Here is a 6,484-nt window from a genome sequence, read left to right on the forward strand (position 1 = left end):
GTAGTACGGTCATGTATCACGAATGATTTAATCCTGCAAACTAAAATACATACTTAATTTTATGCAATTGTCTTCTCATTAGGGAATTTAAAATATTCATTCAAAAGTATCAATTTGTTTTATCTTTGGTATTGAAATTAATATTTAAATATTAATGCTTCCTTCCAGCTATTAAGCCACATGGAAATTTTAAAACTCCGTAACACTTAAAATGCGATAAAAATTCTAGCATTAGGTGGACTCCTAAGTTACATTTTTATATTTATGTGAACATTACAAGTATATTTGCTTCTTCTTCACATGGATTGTGCTAAGTTTTTCCATGAAGTAGATAAAAGAATGAAAAAAAAAATTCCTCTCAACAGGCGGTCTACCAAAAGTCAGAATGGCAGGTGTAAACTGTGGCAACACTCATTATGACAAAGAAAAGCTCAACTAATTTCAATAGAAAGGAAATGAGAGAATGACATAACCTGTAAAAAATTGTCGTGTGCCTTTGCTTCTTCCAATTTAAAAGTAATGTATTTTCCTCAGTTGAATATTTCAATAGTATAAATGAAGTTTACTTTGCCATTTATATTTTCATTTCTTCAGTGAAAATCCACGTATTTCCATCATGTACCTACTCCCTTGCCAGAGGATATTTCACGTGAGAGCCACATAAACCTTTCCTTTTCAAATTTAGAAGATCACTTTTCTTTTCCAGGATTCATGTTTAGGCATGTATTGTTTGAAACTTTTCTAGAAAAGTTCCATGTGTGGGCAAAGAACCAAAAATTTGTGTTTATCAATCTGGTAGTGAAGATCCTCTGGGTACTTCTGAGAAAATTTCATGAGACCCACAATTCCCTATGCCATTCAGCATCTGTAGAGAGAATAAAACTGATTCACATATACTTGTATTCACATATTCTCTATCAAATGTGTTCATCGTATTATGGATGACTGATATTCAAATTATTTTTAAGTGGTACTGAATTGTTTTCTTTATGGACGTTCATTAATGGGTATTAAAGTTTGAGCTATTATTGCATGTCATCTTTTAAAAAGTACTAAAATATTCCTTATATTTAACAAAAAATAGGCAAGCCAGATGATAAACCACAGATTCCGTCTTAAATGTTGGCATAGCAAATGGGATTAATGCTATCATGTAGTCTAATTCCATTTTACTAGAATTTTAAAACAAACAGTTTTTTTTTATTATTGTTTGTTTGTTTTCCATTAGAGTCCTTGGCATTCATCAACACTTTCAGATGTCCCTATCAAGATAGGTTTCATCAGAGCCTGTTTGTTTTTAGTGAGGGAACTACAAATTTAAGTCCTGTATGTATGAGCCACTGAAAGAAGATACCATATGTAGCTACAGATCTAACCCCCAAAATCCATAATAGGAACAGTGCCATGAGAGATTTAAGTTTCAAATATTAAAAGTTTTATTTTTAATAATTTTAAAAATTCTTATTACATGCTTTAAAGATGACAAAAACCAATATTTTTGAATGTAAGTAACTTTGATGAAGCAGGAGTACTTCCAGTATTTTAATATTAATACATCATTATAGAATTATAATTCAAGCTTTTTTTTTTTTTTTTTTTTTTTTTGGAGACGGAGTCTCGCTCTGTCGCCCAGGCTGGAGTGCAGTAGCTGGATCTCAGCTCACGGCAAGCTCCGCCTCCCGGGTTTACTCCATTCTCCTGCCTCAGCCTCCCGAGTAGCTGGGACTACAGGCACCAGCCACCTCGCCCGGCTAGCTTTTTTTTTGTATTTTTTAGCAGAGACGGGGTTTCACCGTGTTAGCCAGGATGGTCTCGAACTCCTGACCTCGTGATCCGCCCGTCTCGGCCTCCCAAAGTGCTGGGTTTACAGGCTTGAGCCACCGCACCTGGCCCAAGCATGTTTTAAGCTTTTTCCTTGCATCTTATTACGAAAAATTTTCAAACATACAGAAAAGTTGGGAGAATTTTACAGTGAATACCCATATACCCACCATCAAGGTTCAATAATAAATTGTATTATATTTGCTTTATTACACACACACACCCATCTATTCATCCTTTTATCCAAATATCGCTCCATTTTATTTCAGTATAAGTCGCAGACATCAGTATTCTTCACCCTTAAAACACTTCAGCAGACATATCATTCACTAGAGTTCAATATTCATGCTCTCATAATGCAAACTTCATATATAAAGAAATATACAGGCCGAGCATGATAGCTCACACCTGTAATTCCAGCACTTTGGGAGGATGAGGTGGGCAGATCATCTGAGGTAGGGGAGGTCGAGACCAGCCTGACCAACATGGAGATACCCTGTCTCTACTAAAACTACAAAATTCGCTGGGTGTGGTGGTGCATGCCTGTAATCCCAGCTACTCAGGAGGCTGAGGCAGAAGAATTGCTTGAACCCAGGAGGCAGAGCTTGCGGCGAGCCGAAATCGCACCATTGCACTCCAGCCTGGGCAACAAACGTGAAACCCCGTCTCAGAAAAAAGAAAAAAGAAAGAAATGTACAAATCTTAGGTGTACCATTCCATGAGCTTTGACAATCAAATGTGATTATTATTCATTTGCATTTGACAGGCATATATATTGAAATAAAAGTTGAAAATAAATAATAATATATTTTCAATCTGTTACTTTTACTGTTGGGGTAATCCAAATGTTTCCACAGAAAGTAAAAGTAAATTTACTCCCAAGTATTTAATTTAACAGATTTGTTGGTCACATTTGCCATGGAATATTTAACAAATATATAATAACTATAAGGATTACTCTCAGTGTTTAATTATAACTTACATTTTTCAAATGTCATGAATTTAAATTTCAGTGAAACACACTGGAATAAACTTTCCAAGTACCAATTTCAGGATTAATCCACAATGTAGTTTCTTTATATAAGGAGTAGATAATTTCAATTTTCTCATTCAAGAAAAGATTTTAATTAATTCTTTTCTTTTTTCTTTTTTTTTTTTTTTTTTGAGACGGAGTCTCGCTCTGTTGCCCAGGCTGGAGTGCAGTGGCAGGATCTCAGCTCACTGCAAGCTCCGCCTCCCGGGTTTACGCCATTCTCCTGCCTCAGCGTCCCGAGTAGCTGGGACTATAGGCGCCCGCCACCTCGCCCGGCTAGATTTTTGTATTTTTTAGTAGAGACGGGGTTTCACCGTGTTAGCCAGGATGGTCTTGATCTCCTGACCTCGTGATCCGTCCATCTCGGCCTCCCAAAGTGCTGGGATTACAGGCTTGAGCCACCGTGCCCGGCCCCTTAATTAATTCTTGGAGAATTTTCTTCTTTGTGTTTCCAGCTCATAAGAACTGATTCACTTGATAGTGTTACTGAAATTTTAGGGTGCAAAGGGCCAAGATGGCTTGAAACACTCAATTCCTAGCCAAACTACTTCTTTTTTAAAATGTCAAAGAAGTATAGAAAGATGACCCTATTCTGAAATGAATCAAGAGAGAATTTAAACCTGTCAAAAACTATAGGATTTTGATATTGAAAATAGTGACAACTATTTTTAATTTCAGCAACAAAAGACTTTATATGAGTCCTTGCTTTTACTTTCAGCATTGCCAACAGTATTTGATATGTGCCGATGATGGAATCTTGAAGTGGATATTCTATAGGAAAGGCTTATTTTGGTTCTTTGTAAGAAGGAATGCATATAAGAATTTGGCACTGCAGGACTACATTGCCCAAGAATCACTCACTTTGTTCCAGTTGGAGACTTACGACCAATTTGCTGATACAATTTGGCACTAGCCTTATGAAATGTATAAATTACATTATTGCTTTGGACTCTTGTACATTCTAGCAGGGTAGAATGAAACTTGACAACCTGATTTCAAACTACTTGTACAAGAAACTGAGGTCATTTCTTGATTTCAAACTACAGTACAAGAAACTGATGGACATGTAAGTTTCTCAACAATATACCTCCTTGGGTAAGACCAGGATGATTTCCCAATCTCGCGTGACTTCTGAAAGTGAGTTTTTCTTCTTTTGCAATTCTAGAAAGCTAGTTGGATCCTGTATCTTTAAAACAGCAAAGATACAGATACCATACATAAGACTTTTACAGTTAAATATGTACAGAATAGTTGTCATGTACACAGTATTGTGGTAAGCATGAAAGGGCATATAAAAACATTACGTGGCCACATTTTAGATGAGGTAAAATGAACACATATAAAAATACAAGGAAGTACATACAAATGTAAATTTTGAAGACGTATAAAGGAATGAGTGTTAAAATGCTTTCACATAGTATTCAGAGATTTTACAATGTGTTCATACACAGGTAGTAATTGAAACTGAACATAATTTATATCCAATGAAATTTTAAAGACAGAAGTAGATTTAATTTATATTTGAAAGTTTACATACCTTTAAAATAATGAATCTTTATTGAATAAAGTAGTTTTTTAAAAATTCCTTTAACACAAGGTGGATTAAGACCATTTCCCTTTTCTTAAAACATATATATGCTGGGCTATTACCGCTCTCCTCACAAAAGTGCTATTTCCCTAACCATTGCATTTTTTTTATTATTTTTTAGGTTTATTTTAGTTAAATAATAATTATTATTATTATTTTAGAGACAGGGGTTCACTCTGTCATCCAGGACAGAGTGCCATGGCTCATTGTAACCTCAAACTCCTGGGCTCAAGTGATCCTCCTGCTTCAGCCTCCTAAGTAGCACCAAGTAGCATGCATGTTCTTACAATCACCCTTTAATGTTTTTTTCCATTTTAACATTTTGAAAAATGGGTTGCATCTTAAAAGTAATGTGCCATCTAATGTAATGGCTATTTCCTTCAAAGCTATGAATTAAGTGGTAATACAATCAAATTAAAGAACTATGAGTGTTCACATTTAGTCATTATAATTTATAGTACCACCATGCTTGTTTTTTTTGTTTGTTTTGTGTGTGTGTTTTTTTTTTTTTTTTTAAAGACATAGGGTCTCACTTTGTTGCCCAGGCTGGTCTCAAACTTCTGGGCTAAAGTGACCCTTCCACCTCGCCCTAACAAAATGCTGGGAGTTTAAAACAAAACAAAAAATAAAAAATAAAAAAAGAGGAAGAAAAAGATTTTGAATTAAAAGAAAGAAAGAAAACATCAGGCCAGGCACTGTAGCTCACACCTGTAATCCTAGCACTTTGGGAGGCCGAGGCAGACAGATCACAAGGTCAGGAGTTCGAGACCAGCCTGACCAATATGGTGAAACCCCGTGTTTACTAAAAATACAAAATTTAGCCAGGCACGGTGGTGTGCACCTATAATCAGCTACTCGGGAGGCTGAGGCAGGAGAATCACTTGAACCCAGGAGGCAGAGGTTGCAGTGAGCTGAGACTGCACCATTGCACTCCAGCCTGGGTGACAGAGTCAGGCTCTGTCTCAAATAAAAAAAAAAAAGAAAGAAAGAAAAGAAAACATTTATTTAAATGGAAAAAAATTGTTGAAGCTATGTAATGACTATATATGGATTCATTATACTTTCCCTCTAAATTTGTTTGGTTTGTTTGTCATTACATTCTTGACTACTTGTGAGACAGAAGTAATACAAGGCAGTTACAGGACAATAGAAAATTCCAGGGAGCAGTTCACATGACTAGCAAAAGGTAACCGTTGAAATGGCTGCAAAAGCTAGGGGTTGATAAGACCCTGAAAAACTAGGTTGTGGGCCAAGCTGGCTAAGACCAACTGGACCCAACATGGCCCTGGATTTGACCTAGGTTTCACCTAGAACCTTTTTATATACTTATCAGCATACTAAACACACACCCACCACTGCCATGACAGTTCCAGGATCACCCATATTTGGTGCAAAAATGGGTGGCACCACCGTTCTGAGAAATCTCCATCTCTTTCCAGGAATCTTCATAAATATTGCACCCTTTGGTTAAAGAAACCCATAAAGGTAGAAACCCCAAACTTCATTGGGCAACTTTCTCTCAAGTATGTCTCCACTGCCCTTTCATGGGTGTATACATTTTACTTTTCAATAAATCTCTGTAAATTCACTATTTTCTGATTCATCTTGGAATACCTTCTTGCAACGGTGTCAAGAGCCTGAACACAGGCTGGGGTCTTGGTCCCACTGGCATTTGGAAGTGGGGGGAAATTGAAGATAGAAAACAAAAAAGCAACTCCTTGATTTTTCTTTCTTTCTTTCTTTCTTATTTATTTATTTATTTATTTATTTATTTTTAGATGGAGTCTCGCTTTGTTGCCAGGCTGGAGTGCAGTGACGTGATCTCAGCTCACCGTGACCTTGGCTCACCACAATCTCTGCCTCCCGGGTTCAAGCGATTCTCCTGCTTCAGCCTCCCGAGTAGCTGGGATTACAGGTGCGCGCCACCACACCCAGCTAATTTTTGTATTTTTAGTAGAGATGGAGTTTCACCATGTTGGCCAGGATGGTCTCAATCTCCTGACCCCGTGATCTGTCTGCCTCAGCCTCCCAAAGTGCTGGGA

General features: G+C 36.9%; 1 non-coding gene across 1 annotated transcript; it reads right to left on the reverse strand.

The window, feature by feature from the left end:
• Positions 1–1,220: 1,220 nt before the first annotated feature.
• Positions 1,221–1,290, reverse strand: LOC115898887. The gene has a single exon (XR_004058541.1). It is a non-coding gene; the product is annotated as a small nucleolar RNA SNORD74 (small nucleolar RNA).
• Between the last annotated feature and the right edge of the window lie 5,194 nt (positions 1,291–6,484).

The sequence above is a fragment of the Rhinopithecus roxellana genome, chromosome 7, assembly GCF_007565055.1.
Source record: "Rhinopithecus roxellana isolate Shanxi Qingling chromosome 7, ASM756505v1, whole genome shotgun sequence".
NCBI classification, from domain to species: domain Eukaryota; kingdom Metazoa; phylum Chordata; class Mammalia; order Primates; family Cercopithecidae; genus Rhinopithecus; species Rhinopithecus roxellana.